We start from the raw sequence: 15,483 nt of genomic DNA, 5'->3' as shown, positions 1-15,483 counted from the left end.
ACACTTTAGATCTTGAACATGCTTGTTTGTATTAGAAATCTCCAGCTGCTTGTTTTAGTATTGCATGCTGAACTACTTGACTCCTTGTCTTTAGTGGCAAGAAACAGTTGTGTATTTGTTCTGGCAGGGTCACCATTATGGCAGTAAACATAAATCTCTTAATAATGGACACTACAGTGGAAAGTAATAGATTCAGTGTTTTATGGCTATAACCATCCCCCATCTTCGAGGTCAATGACCATTTAGTTTAGCTCTCTAACCTCAAACATGATGATTTCTGATCTTAATGCATTTATACCTCAGGGAAACAGAAACATTCAATAGTTTCAGAAGTCTTTATGTGCCACTGGTAGTTTCTAACAAATCGATTTGCAATTTCAGTTTGGGCGGAGCGATGGCACTGTGGCTAAGGATCTGTCCCTGTGGCTGGAAGGTTGCTGGTTCAAATACCAAGGATTTGTGGAATCCTGCTCCGTTGGTCTGAGTAAGGCCCTTAACCCCAGGGGCACTATATAAATGGCTGACCCTGTGCTCAGACCCCAAGCTTCTCTCTCCCTGTCTGCGTGCTGTGTGTCTCATGGAGAGCAAGCTGGGGTATGTGAAAAGACAAATTCCTAATACAATAAATTGTATATGGCCAATAAAGTGATCTAATCTTCATGTAAATCTGTCAGGTGTGTCAGAGTACAGGGGGAGCTAGACCCTCACTGTGAAGGGGGGCAGGGAGAGACGGGGTCTTGCAGTGAGTCATTGGACAAGCGAGTTCTTCACTGGCAGGTGTGACAGTGAGCTACAGGCCCTAGCAGTGAGATTCCAACATACATCTAAAACCCCACAATGGGCAGGTTCCAGCTCAGCCCAAGAGGGGATTGAGCAATGCTACAGTAATGGGTTATAAGGGGGGGACAAGACAGACACTCACAGTGAGACTTCTATCCATATCCACTCAGTTCGAGCAAGACATGGTTAGTAGTGAAAGCCCCCAATGTTTGGAGTGAGCTGTCTGGGAGTAGGAAAAACCCTGGACATGTATGGCTACTGAAGCACTCACAAAGTAGCAGCTCTGGCTGATTGTGTGTCAGCTGCTGGTAAATAAAAAAGCAGTTCTAAACCTGACTGGCCTAAGTGGAATCAACCAGATTGAGATGACTTTCACTGCTACTCAATTGTAAACAGGGTTACCACAGGTAAACAGTCTAAGGACTATGAGAGCTTTAAAATGGTTAAAATTTAAGCAAATAAATGCAGATGCCGCCTTAATACCAGTTACACGTGGGTTAATGTGACAGATTTCCCTCCGTGCTCACCTGCCATAAAAGGGAATCTGCTACTCTGTTTATTCTGAAGAAGTCCACTGGATGGACTTTTTAAATATGCTTGAGGATTGTGAATACTTGGATCAGTCTCCCACATAGTCTTCACTGTTCAAAACTTACTAGATTTACTCCCTTCATCCTGTCAGTGTAGGATATTCAGCTAAGGCCATGGAATTAATCTTGTTGCTCTTCTCTGAATTGATTCCAAAATACCATTACGTTTTTTATAACGTAATGACCAAACATTTACACAATATTGAAAATAAGGTTGTGAGAGGGTAGCTAAAGAAATATATAATTCCAACAGACCTGCCCCTCTACATGGCTTTTAATCTGTGTGAATAGCCACAATGGAAATCCATTAATTATTGGTCAACTGTTAAAGATTTTACAATACAATTGTATTTATTTATGGTTTTATACGTGCAGTCCCTTGAGATGAGGCCCCGTGTGAGGCCTTACTATTGCATAGTTGTTAGGAATAAGTCAAAGGAATAAGTTCTTAGGAATAAGAAAGGCGTAGTCGATAGAACAATCCGAGGTCCGAAAGCCGAAGATTAACAAGCCGGTGCAAAAGTACGAAAACGAGAAGCCGTAAGCAGTGAGGAAGCTACTAGTCAAAACCAGAACGAGAACTAAAAGTACCAAAACCAAAACCAGGAGATGTACAGCAGTCAGAAAACAAGCCAGAGTCGGGAAACCAAAAACCAAGTAGTACGTATTTAACGAGATTCGGAGTAGCTCTAGCCAGGAAAAACCCTAATACTGAGCACAGGGGAGAGTGTGCAGCAGCATTAAATAGGCAGGGGTAAATGAGCTAATTGGGAACTGTAATGAAACAGTTCTTTCCAGACCCTATGCGGACAACACAATCCAGAATTGTGAGGAAACACTAGGGAAAAAGTCATGCAGGAATATGGGAATGAAAACAGGGGGCGTGTCCAAAGTGCCCTGGTGCATGGGGAGGTGTGGCCGAGGCAAACAATCCAGAAGAAATCCAAAGGGAGAATCCAAAATGAAAGCAAAGGTCCATGGCCGTGTAATCCATCCAAAAACAACAGATTAAAAACAGATGCTGGGTCGGGACCGGCGGGGGGAACAGGAACAGGCGCAGGAAGCTAAAAACATAACAGAGCCAGGCGCAACCAGGACCCGGGCTCGCACGATGTGGAAATCAGATGCAGAGCCTCAAGTGAAGTGAGTGCCTGACTTGTAAAGGTGAACTGAAACAGGGTGGAAACAAGAAACAGGTGCGGGGAAAGAGGCGAACGAGGAAGGGCTGGAGCGCCCTTAAGAGGAGGGGTTTGCGATCGTGACAGGAACAGTATTGGAATACGAGGTGGAATTACGAGTCCTCTGGGGGTGTGGCATTACAATAGTACAATTTTAAAATCATTAACACAACAATTTTTTGCTTCTAAATGTACAATATATCATGCTATCAAACTACAATACAGCATTGGGTTTGCCTTTTTTATTGCTTTGCCATAATGTCTATATGTAATGTAAATGATAGATAAAGATACAGTAAATACATTTTTTTTTGTAAATAGCCTCTTCAATCCTACTCCTTCTTTGTATTTAGTTTTTCTAATCTGCAGGTTATAAATATTACAGGCAATTCTGAAAGAGGAGAACTTTAGATGAAATTTATATCCAAATTAAATCTGAAATTCCTTTCAAGTAGTACTAAAAACAGACCAAATCCTAAAGGCCATTTCTGTTTGTACAATATTTGCTTTTGTATTATTGTTACAAAAGACAAAAAACACTTACTGAAAATCTCTTAAGCTTACTTTAAAAGTACAATCATACACTGAATATTGGCACAATGGACAAAGTATATCCACTGGTGAACTTTCAAATTGGGTAATAAAAACTCAAATGCATAGGCATATATTAAAAATGAGCTTGCTTTTTTTCTTTTAAACTAAAAGCGTATATCTAATATTGGCCAAATATCATTACAAAGTAAATAGTTGTCCAGTGTGAGAAAAATTCACATTCCAATAGCATGTATCATGAGAATTTTCGCCCATCCAGACACAGTGGGGGAGGATGTGAAAGCACAAGGAAGTGAGTGGTACTTTCGAGTCTAGCATACAAAAACCTAATTCTTAGCACCAAACAAAAGAAGTACATGTGCTTCATTTGGGGGTGTACATCCTGGATTTACTTTGTTTTTTTTTTTCTACCACTCTTTTGGATTGCCACGTTTTTTTCCTAGGGGCTCAAGGAGCATGCTAAAATTTTCATCCATGTTCTGAGTGAATAGGAGAGGGAAAACTCTTTTATTTTTTTCATGACCGCAATAGAATTTCCTTACATCTGATTGGACAGGCCAGTCTGAGAAAAATACCAGCATTAATGACTTGAGGTTCCAAAAACATATACTAATTAGAAGAAGGAAAAACAACAATGCAAACAGACAGGGAGATCAGAGACTACATTTGATTTCACTATGCTTTTATTGTTCACATGGACATAAGTAATCCAACAGAAAAGCAAACAAGCCATTACATTCTAATTAAACAGGAAAAGACATTACTGAAAAACTACAGGTACTGTACTATTAATACTAACTACATACTGTAATCTCAAACAATCTAAACTTTGTTTTCAAACTTCCAAGTCAGAGAGCAGTACGGTTTTCCACAGACCTTTACTCTCTTTGTGTCTTTTACTTTTTTCTTTGTTTATTTTTAAAAGACAAGACTCCAGTATTCCAAAGAAGCTTTCAAACTAAAGACCAAAAGCTGTGCTTGTCACAACCTACCTAATACTTGGTGAGGCTGTTTAATTACCAACATTTAAGCCTCATCACACAGGAAATAAGCAAATCTTTTTTTGCCTGCCAGAAGATTTGGTTTCCTCATAGGAAGCGGGCAGAGGGCAGAGGAAACTGCAGACAGTGTTCTAGGGGGTAAAGACTTCTGCAAACTCTTGGCCAAGAATGTACTCCCTCTATGTGCTAGTCCCACATTTTGTTACAGTATTTGAGGATAAATATGCAAAGATGTTACATACAGTATGAAAATATTCAATACAGTACATGGATTTTACAGAACATGTCTTTTGCTGCACTGAGAGCAGAAAAAGGAATTCAATATTTCCATAAATAGAAGGCCCAAAGTGCCTGACGTCTGTCCTGAAAAAGATGGCACCAAGTCACATTGAGAAGCTGCTTTTGTTGTTGACAGTATAGCAGGAAGTTAGTAAAGTTGTTTGTAAGTATGCTGTTTAACTTAGTAACACAATAGTTTCATTTCACGTGCATAGTACTGTGTCCTTGTATTGTTGAGTGTCTTTTGTGTTATTTCCATTTCCGGTTAAGGCTTGAGAGAAGAGAGAGTATGGTGTAAGATTGACCAGCCTTTGGGGTATTGGGAGTACAAATACAGTATACTGTATGCCGTGTTCTTGTCACAATAAACACTTGTTCACTCCTAAATATGGATCTTGTTGCCTTCATCAGTATTCATGCTTACAGAAGTAGAGAGAAAGAGTATCTTCATGGCCAAACCTCTGATATCCTGAGATGATCATCTTTCACGTAGGTTTCTGCCTATGTGTATATGTGGCTTACAATACCACCATTTTTGAGTTTTTCTTTTCTGTATTGAACTGAACGATTATTATAATGCTCATTCTATAATCTTAAAGGTTATACTTAACCTTGTGATGTGCAACAACATTATAATTAACAACATTTTACACTTTGAAGTGAGGTTGTGTAAAATGGTCTAGAGTCAGTCTAATTCCATGCTGTATGATTTCAACATAAATACAATAGATATAAATCTTCTTATGCTTCTGAAGATAACAATCACAAAAACAATTGTTGGCCATTCACACTACCTAACTCATCTTATAAAGTTAATCATCCATTAAAAGAGCCCATGATTTGGGCCTCAGCCACCTGTCTGGAAGGTTTTTTCCTGATGCCCACAACCTGTGTGTAAAACAAAATATTTCCTATTGTCTGCCTAAACTGCATTATGTTTTAGTTTCCTATTCTAACTCCCTATTTCACTACAGAGTGAAAACCAGTCCCCAAAGCTGACTCTGTCTAAACCATTTAGTATTTTATAGGCAGTTGGTTAAAATGTGCTCCGAATCGCCTGTTTTCTAGACCAAAGAGATTTATATTATTTAACTTGCGCATATACAGTATGACAGTTCCCTTCGATTATTTTCACTGCTGTTCTTTGCACTCTATCTGAGGCTATAATTTCTTATAGTGACCAAAACTGCACACAATATTTCAAATGAGGTCTCACTAGTGGGTTGTAAAGCTTAAGATTTACTTCCCCAGTTATAAATTCCATACTTTTTAATTTGTTTTTTTGCTTCCTTAAATTGTTTTGATGAGGACACAAGACACAGAAATTACATTCAACATGTATAGAGTACAGCATGTATACTGCATATGATAAAATGCTTATCAATGTTAAATTCAATTTATTGAATACCTACCCTTTTTTAGGAAATTATGTGATAATACAATTTTTCTAATCTGTGGGAACCACACCCATTATAAATGAAATTAAATTATTCTACCTAGGGATCTACAGTATGTATGGCATGTCTCATTTCCATTTCCCACAATGAGTGGGAATCACACTGGTGATTTAGAAACTCAATGAAAGTTATAGAAATTATAATGGACAGGAACTTTTCCTAGGGTGCATGATATTAGAATTTTCCAATATTAAGTCAACATGAAATATTCATTAAGGATGTTTACTATTTCTTTATCATCCCTTAATATTAAATACCTTATTACTCTGTAATCTATTCACTTCCACCTTTACAGTTCTTAACTGTTGTATTTTGTGTATGCATACAGTAGGTGGCAGAGTGTTCAGCACTACTGCTTCACAACACTAAGTCTTGAGGTCAATTCCAAGCTGTGGCACCTCTTATCCCTGTGACTGAGTGGGTTTACCCTGAGTATTCCAGGTTCATCCTGTCTCTCCAAGACATGGTTTTAAATTGACTGGTTACATTAAGTCAGTTCCCAAGAGGAGCAGGAGTGGTCCTCTTTCTCATTAACACTCCTGGTCTGAAGTCTGCTAAAATGCTGATGTTAACACAGTTGCAATAAAGTTCAGAAGAAGTAGAAATGCCTATTTATAATTAGCACTTTTACCAAGCTGTGATCTTGTCAAGTGTGGAACTGTATAGGTTAAATACTGAACCAGTATTTAAGATCGTCTTACTTTGGCTATAGATCCTTTACAATTAAAGCTTGAATTGTAGTCTATGAGAAACTATGAAAAGAAAAAAAAGAAAAACAGATTGGTCTGTAACTTTGTTTTTAATAATATAAAAATACATTAAATAGAAGCTAAATACTAAATATTAATACCCTATTTACATCAATACCAACATAATACTAAATGTTTGATTAATACTGGACTGGGCCACCTTTAGCTAATTTGATAGCTTGCACATCATATAAATTGGAATGCATTCAGTTTGACTGTCACTTGTAAGAAAACAAACATTTAGAACTGCTTTGAATCTGAGGGCCTGCTTTAAGGAAGGAAGTGACACAAATGCTGTCTCAGCTCCCCTAACAAAACCATAACAAGGTTGCAGTCTGGAGTCTGAAGTCTACAGCCCTTTCCTGTACCTTCATCTGCTTGCTTTACAGGAATTCTCAAGATTTCTTAGAAACATGTTATGAGTCATGATGGAACACAACTAGCTTTACACTGCCTGGTGGTAAATATAAAATTACCACTGAACTGTATTTAAGTGTAAAGAAAGACCTACAACAACTTACCAGTATTGGTAAATGCTTATAGATTGTGCTATCTACCTAACAAGGTAACAAAAGCAGTTTAGTGTTAGCAGTTTAAGTTAAAAAAATTACCAAAAGGGCCATTGAATAAACCTGTCAGGAAAAAAAAACTGTCATGCAACAGTGTGTGATTAAGTATTTATTAGTGTTAACCATTAAAAGGTAAATGAACATTTGGATCAACTTAGATGTGACCAATTAAGCTTCATGTAGAAATAGATGTTTAACAAAAGTCTGAATACATATCAAAACTCAGCATAATTACAATAATAAAACTCTTTAAATTGACTTTTAAAATAATAATATCCAAGCACTTACTGTAAATATATATTTTCACAACCCATAAAAGTCACATTTCAGAAAATAAAGTTAAGCTTATGAATGTAATGTTTCAGACAGGAATTAAAAGTAATTTATTGAAGCATGAAAATAACATTGCATTAAATCAACTAAAACATTAATTTAGTTAATGTATTATCAACTAATACATTTAGTTAATAATTGCTAAGGAAGTTCTGTGTACATTTTGCTCCATTACATTGTTTGCTGAACAATCGTCTTGCCATGCCAGATGCAGTACACGATTTCTCCACTAGGTGACTCCTGAACACAACAGAATTATTTTAAACTAAACAAAATTTACAATTACGATTAAGTAGTTTCCAGCATATTTGTATTTGTCATTCCTAAATGTCACAAGGCAGAAATTAAATTTCACTGAATTCAATTCAGTTTCATTCAATACATTTAATTGGTTTTACACTAGCTTGATCCTTTTTTCCATTTTCTACTGCAGATTTAACAAAAGAGATTTCTTTCTTACCTTAATAACAAAACCAGTTGTATAGTTACAAAATAGCCAGAACATTGTAGCCATTTTAAGAACTCCTTTTACCTGTATTTGAGGCACAGAAGAAAAGCTGCAGTTGGGAAGACTTTATTTTCAGTGATTCAAGAATGAATTCTAAGCATTTAATTTTGAACCAGAGCCTCTCTATATGGGTCACTTTTGTATCCATTGGCTTTAGAATTAAATACAGTGAAATACAGTTACATGAACATCCAGCAGTGGAGAACAAGAAGTAAACAAATAAGTTCACAAAAATGGTAAACAAAAATGCATAACTCTCCCCTCTTTATTGTTTTATGTTCTTATTTAATCAATTTATTTTATTTTTTTATGTGCTTCATAGTATTGTCTGTAACTGGAAGTAGAAGAAGAGGAAAGAGCATTGTTATAATTTATTAATTTGACCAACACTTTTATCTTAAATCACAATGTTGCAATTAGCTTATTCCTAGGAAAATTCTGGCAATAATTTATACAGCTGGGTTTCTGGATTGGTAAATTATCTTTTTCAAAAGTATATTACCAGTGTCCCTATCTGGGATCCTGAAACAATGACTCTAGCGAGGAACCAAGAGCTCTTACAACTATTCCACATGTGCATGGTCTGTGTCTGATTTATCAAAGAGGAAATTTATGTCAATTAACACTGAAACTCAATGTGTATTGGGTAATGAGCTCTTTTCATATGTGCCCGAAGTCCACTGTAGTCTTTAATGTAGCAGCGAACATTCCCTTGTTTTGCAGTTATTGTGAAAGAAGCTCTTTGTGTCAGAAATCAAACATAAGGTTTTCTTTCTTGAATCTGTCCATACAGCTTCGGGAAATTTAAGAAACAGTGTTGTTTCCTCAACATTAAACTCTTCATCTATCCATTCATCTGTGACTAGTCCATTTTAGATTTATAATAAAATGAAAGATGTTACTCCTGATGTTTCTCAGTTGTATTTTGAATTGAATCAGATTTGTTATTGTCCAGACTAAACTAGTCATTAATAAATCAATTGATTGTAACATTCAATTCAGAAGCATGGTGGCTAATGATAGAATTCGTCTTGATAAGACAATTACTTGAAAAAAAACTTAAACTGATTGTTTTGACTAGCTCATAAGATAAATGATCTAAGGAGCTACTGGGTGAGCTGTTTCTTTGATATTTTGTATCTGTTTTTTAGTGCCAAATATTTAATATTTCAATGTAGACATAATGGATTAAGTAAATATTGCAGACATTGAAATATGTATTATACTGTATATATATATGTTTAATTATATCCTTATTATAAATACAATATTTATGATTACGATACATTTAGAAAGTGTTGAAGTCAAGTACTGTAAAGGCCTACTGTATGTTGTTCAGGAAATAGGTCATTGGTACACCAGAAGGCAATAGAAACTAAGCCAACAAATGTCAGATGAAGAACAACAGAAAAGCTCATTTTAAAAAGGCCATAAAGCCCCCCAGTATGTTTCTATCACAGCTTCAAGTCTTGACTTGAAAGTTCCCAATATCTCTGCTTCCACAACGTTCCATACATTCAGCTCTCTGTCCCCCCAAAAAATTTTTTAAGTATTGGAATTAAGATGGCTCATAAATAATACTTATAAACTAGATAATCCAGTTAAATACTAATTCTCATTTGCTACAACAACTTGGAGACTACCTATTTATACAGAAGATATTTACTGGTGCAACTTACAGTAAATAAAGCAGCTTGCTCAAGTGTACAACAGCATTATTCAAATAGAACTTGAGACCTCAAATATTTAGTGATCTTATTGATTCCATTTAAAATTCTTAAGACCAGGTTTCCTCTCAGATGTTTTGAGATGGAAAAGATTAATTTCCTTTGAACTGTTACCATACTGTAACATCCCCTTCAGTCCTGGCATGGCTTTTGCTGTGCCTCTGGACTCCATCTCAAAGTTTATGGTGACTTTTGCAAAGTGACCAGGACTGTATGCGGAACTCATGCAAATGTGGTATAAATAGTACACAGTTTCAGTATAATTCCTCTTGACTTGGCAGTACAAGATCTCCTCTGCACTGCTGAACCTAAGTGGTGCATCAAGTTCAAGAGCACATAACAAGACGTGTAATAGACTGCTGAATTTTCTAACTTACATGGTGGAAATAATAAAGGAGTCATGCAACTTTTAATAATTGAAATCAACGTATGTTTTTGTTATTGCTTTGAGACTTAATTCTTTCAGTACTAAAACAGAAGAATGTAATTGCTGGATAACTAAAAGGAAGGCATAACAGAGCAGACTTCCTTTTTGTATCTTTCTGTTTTCTCTTTTGAACTATTACATCTATCCATCCATTTTCAACCCACTTCATCCAATTCAGGATTGCTGGGGAGCCGGAGCCTATTCTGGCAAGCAACAGCAGGGTACATCAAGGATGGGATGCTAGTCCACCGCAGGACTGACAAACACAAATACGGACAGACAATCACACCAGGGGCACTTTTTCCAGACCCCAACTAACCTGTAACCTGAAGCCAATTACCAGTATGTCTTTAGACTGTGGGAGGAAACCTGAGCAACTGGTGAATACCCACACTTACCGTACCATTGCACCACCATGCCACCCCACCGTACTACACCTTAAAATAAAAAAAAACAAATAATAATTTAAGAAAATAAGAAAATAATCTTAAATATATTTTAAAAATGTAAAATTTTGCACTTTACGTCTAGGACAATCTGTGAGCGGTACAGACAATGTGTCACAGTTTTGAGAGGGAACATACTTTGTTAATCATGCTGAACTGTAATAATCTATGTCAGTTAACAAATGAAAATGTCTGAGCGTCTGTGACAAGTTTGACTCTACTTTTACCGGGATTTGAATAAATGCTCAAAGGCACTTTCACCTTATGAGTCACATCATCCCACTCTCTAGACAGTGGAGGATTGGGGTTGGCGAGATCATCTTAAGTCCCCTACATATCTCTTCCCGCATTCCTACACATGTACAAACTACATCATCCTCCCACCTGAGATTCCCCCTCACTAATTGTTCCTCGGTTCCAGAAGAAACAAATCCTTTTTTTCTTATCTGCTGGTAGTGGTGTGATAGGTAAGAGATGCCTTTCTTGTTGTGTAATAATATGATGTCTAGCCAGGAGATGTTTCAAAATGTGTGCCCTAGGGAGCTTGAAAAGGGAGTCTAGCTGTGTAAATTACATAAATCATTTTAAACAAAGTGCCCAGTTGTTTGGATACCTTTAAAATTCCAAAAATCTTTTTGATTCCATATTCAAAAGTATTAGGCAAGGTCCTTAATGGAATGGAGAACAATCAAAGTGGCAGAATATATAAAAAATATTTAGAAATATGCTATGACAACAAAATTACATTGGCTAACAGCCAAATATGTGTTTTAAAGTACCATAATGAACTCTAACAAAATATTTATAGGCTAAATGTACTTCCTACATTAATCTTTAAATAATATTTTATTAATTGAACCTACCTTTAATTTCCGGTGGCAGAGAACAATGCTCACTTTCGCAGGGAAAACAATTTTAAAGATGATTTTTACCTGCACAATGTTTAGACTTCATGGAAGAGTCCCTTGCTTGTTTCATGGAATTTGACATCTAAAATATTATTCTTTACTTATATAGCAAGATATCATCTTATTGTGCTTTACAACAGAACAAGAGGGAAAATAATACAGAAAGGAATACATTAATACAGTACAATTAGAATTAAAAGATTAAAAGAATTAAAATTACAACAGAATTAAAAGATAGTTTATACAAATAAACTTGAATAAAAATAAAATCTTTATCTAATATGGGCATTCCATAGTCTTGTAGCAACAGAACAGAAAGCATTGTCAGCTGGGGTTTGGAGCTTTACTTTGGGAAATTTTGATAAATGTTCAGAATCCCAAGAATCAAAATGATGCGTCTGTGAATGGGGAGTTCACAGTTCATTGTTATAGTCAGGAGCCACAGTATTTTGAACTATATTCTGAAATCCAAAGGGAGCCAGTGCAAAGAAGCTCAAACCGGGCATATACTGTAGGCTCATGCATTTTATTCTAGTTAAGATCCCAGCAGCTTAGTTCTGAACATGCTGCTGCTTGTTAAGAACATGTTTGGTCTATCAGCAAACAATGCAATACAGTAATCAAACCTGGAAAAGAAAAAAAATATTTTGTGCATTAGAATGACTGATATACATAGATAAAAGCAATGTTACAAAGAAAAGAGACCACTTCACCTTCTTGGAAGTGATTTAGGACTCTTTTGGACTCTCATTTTCCCAGCAAATAAAGAGAACTCACTAACAACTGCCCACTTGACTTCAGAACAAACTAAACTATGACGATACAAAATTATGAACTAACCTCCATTAAAATATGCTAAATAAAATGGAACAATTTTGTTTGAGCACATACAGTTTTAAATGTAAACACTGATTCTTTTACAGATTAATAGGTCATAAAATCTATAGTTTACACTTCACATTTTTATTGAACTACTCAAGGCCTAAACAGACAGTCTGAAGTAAGTTTCATTATCCATTTTTAGAATAGTGAGAGAAATTCCCATTCACTTTTGGGCATCCATGTTATAGGAAGATTTAGTCTTTTCGCATTTTTTTATTGAGTACAAAGAGTATTTCTCTTTTTGGCAAGGTATTGTATAGGATTTCAGGCTATAGTGCTACCATTCTGGATTTCTTTATCTGTAGTACATAATATTAAATGTTGTTTAAAGTTTTGTCAGTTGAGTAGTTGTTTTGTTGCTCTGTCCTGTCTATCAAGTTTGACTGAATGTATTACTCTTTCACCAGAGCTGTGTCATTAATAAAGAACTAATGTGCCAAAACTTCTGTGTCACATGTTGTTATGTTACAGCACATACCACTTGGGTTTAATTATTTTATTTCCTCTCCCCCCTTGTTTGTAACAATACAGAAACTTCAACAAGGTTATTGACAAATGTATTATGCAATAGCTTGTTAAACTAACTTTGTTAAATAATTATTTTAGGACTCTTGAATATTCTTGCAAGTTGTTATTAAGGCATTCTACTGAATTCACTAATTTAAGATAATATACCTATACTACAGGTGTCTAGAGCTGTAGATTTAGAGTATGTATTGTCAAACTTCATTTTTTCTTTCAGATGAGAACCTGCTAACTACTTGCAGGGATTAGCAGCATGAATGTTTCCTCTGAAATGTACAATATTTATTACACTTACTAATGGAGAACATTGTATCATAAACAGGAAGCCAATACCTAGTTTTCTTTGTTGCGAACCAGTTTAAATTTCTTCTTAAAAATGAAGCAAATATAATTTAGACAATACAGCACATTTAATCAGAAACTGTTTTCTATTTAGTAAAAGTTGGAAAGTTTGGAAATTTGCTGTTTGGTAAAAGGTGTCATAAACTTGTTAAAACAGCAAAAGCAAAACTTTACGTAAATTTACCATTGTATTGTTAAGAAAGCAGTGCTATAGAATCCATAATCCTATCCTGGATATTAGGAATCATTGATTATCCTGGAATATAATTTACTGATAATTTAAATATAAAAAAAATTATTGTGCAGCCAACTGTCGGCCGTCAAGGTCTGGGCTTTGCAAGTAAGTACAAAAAGAAAATTGAGGAGAGCAGCTTGATTCAAGAAGAGATAAGAAAGAAGGAAGAAGAGGTTCGCAGTTCAAAAGAGATACAGTTGGGAAAACAGGGAGCATGGACAAGATGGGAAACAACAGATAGAAAGCTAGCATGGAAGGACATTTGGAAACTTGAGCCTTTGCGGATTCAATTTCTATTGCACTCAGTCTATGATGTCTCACCCACTCCAAGTAACCTCCATAGATGTGGGCTAACTGAAAGCCCCAGCTGCACACTGTGTGGAAGAACAGGCAACCTTGAACGTGTGTTATCAGCCTGCAGTGTGGCACAAGGGGAAGGCAGGTATCGGTGGCATCATGATAAGGTACTCAGGGCACTAGCCTTAAATTTGGATATATTTAGAAAAGGTACTGTATAAAATCAGCATGTTCCAATATTAGCTTTATCAAGGCTGGAGAAAAGAGCACAGCACTTGCTGGAATTAGACCTGTCGGCATCCTTCAAAGACACAGCAGAGATTGGTCAATGGAGGTCGATTAGACAAGCGACTTGTATTTCCAGACATAGTCAAGACAAACTTGCGACCAGATGTAGTCATGTCGTCCACCAGAGAAAGGTTATAATCCTCATTGAACTGACAGTTGCTTGGGAAGAGAGGTGCAAAGAAGCTTTTGAGAGAAAAAAACCCAGGTACGCTGAGCTTGTGGACAACATCTGAACCAAAGGGTGGAAAGTCTGGTCATTTCTAGTTGAGGTAGGATGCCGTGGTTTCCTAGCCCAGTCACTTTGGAGAATGCTGGGAGAGCTGGGGATCAGTGGCAAAGATAGAACGTCTGTGGTGCAACAGATGATGGAGGCAGCAGAAAAAGCCTCATGCTGGCTCTGGTACATGGATGAACCACTATGGTTCCCACAGGCAAGCAGTAGCTGATCATCACTGCTGTCCCGCTATCCTGAAGAAGTACCGGGTTAGGGGACGAAACTTCTTGTGACGGATAGACCTAACTGGTGATGCCAAGGCAGACTGTTTCATCTCGTCTTTATTTGATACATAAAAATACATAATTTCAGATGTTAATATTTTGGTAAAATCTGAACCACTGCAGATTGAATCACATAACTTTAAATCCACATAAAGGACTACTAAAATGAAGGCACATTACCTAGAAAATGTAACAGTAAATGCTTAAGTCCAGCTATTACATAAATTTAACCAAGTTACTGGTGGCTTTAAAAACTTTTGACAGTGACAGTTAAAAGACCCTTTGTGATTAATTGTATTATTCATAGTATTAGAATTCCAAACAAGGTTAAAGGTCTGGTTTGCAAGACCTATATTCACTTAATATTCTCATACTGTTTAATGCCCTTCATAGATTGTACCTTCCCAAACTACAGTATATACAAATGCATTTTAAGAAAGAGATTTCAAAATTGCAAAAGTGTATTTTATACTTAATGTCTTGACAATTCTATTTTGATAAATCGTCAGATTGCATCAAGATTAAAATCTTGAATTTAGAAAAAGATTCTTATATTAACCAGAACAAAACACATCAATAATTAATTTGAGATAATCGTATTTTAATGAGAACTATAATCACATGTTGTATAACAGGTGCAGAAATTGTTAAACAGCAATTAGTAATTATTACATTTATTTGCCTGCTCCCCTATAATCAATTTTCACGAATAGACCCTTACATCATTAACACTGTAATACAGTAGAAACATAACTCCTGACTAGGACATACAGCAAATTAGTATGAAGCATATTTAACCCCTTGTACATTCTGTATCCCAAACAAAGCAAAACTCAATTCAAATGTATAATATATCCAGTTCTCTCTTAAGAGTTTTATTTGCAAAACTCTACTTTTCAAACCTAAATGTTC

The sequence above is a fragment of the Lepisosteus oculatus genome, chromosome 2, assembly GCF_040954835.1.
Source record: "Lepisosteus oculatus isolate fLepOcu1 chromosome 2, fLepOcu1.hap2, whole genome shotgun sequence".
Lineage (NCBI taxonomy): Eukaryota > Metazoa > Chordata > Actinopteri > Semionotiformes > Lepisosteidae > Lepisosteus > Lepisosteus oculatus.
The sequence above is the reverse complement of the archived record's forward strand: the minus strand, read 5'-3'. Positions refer to the sequence as shown.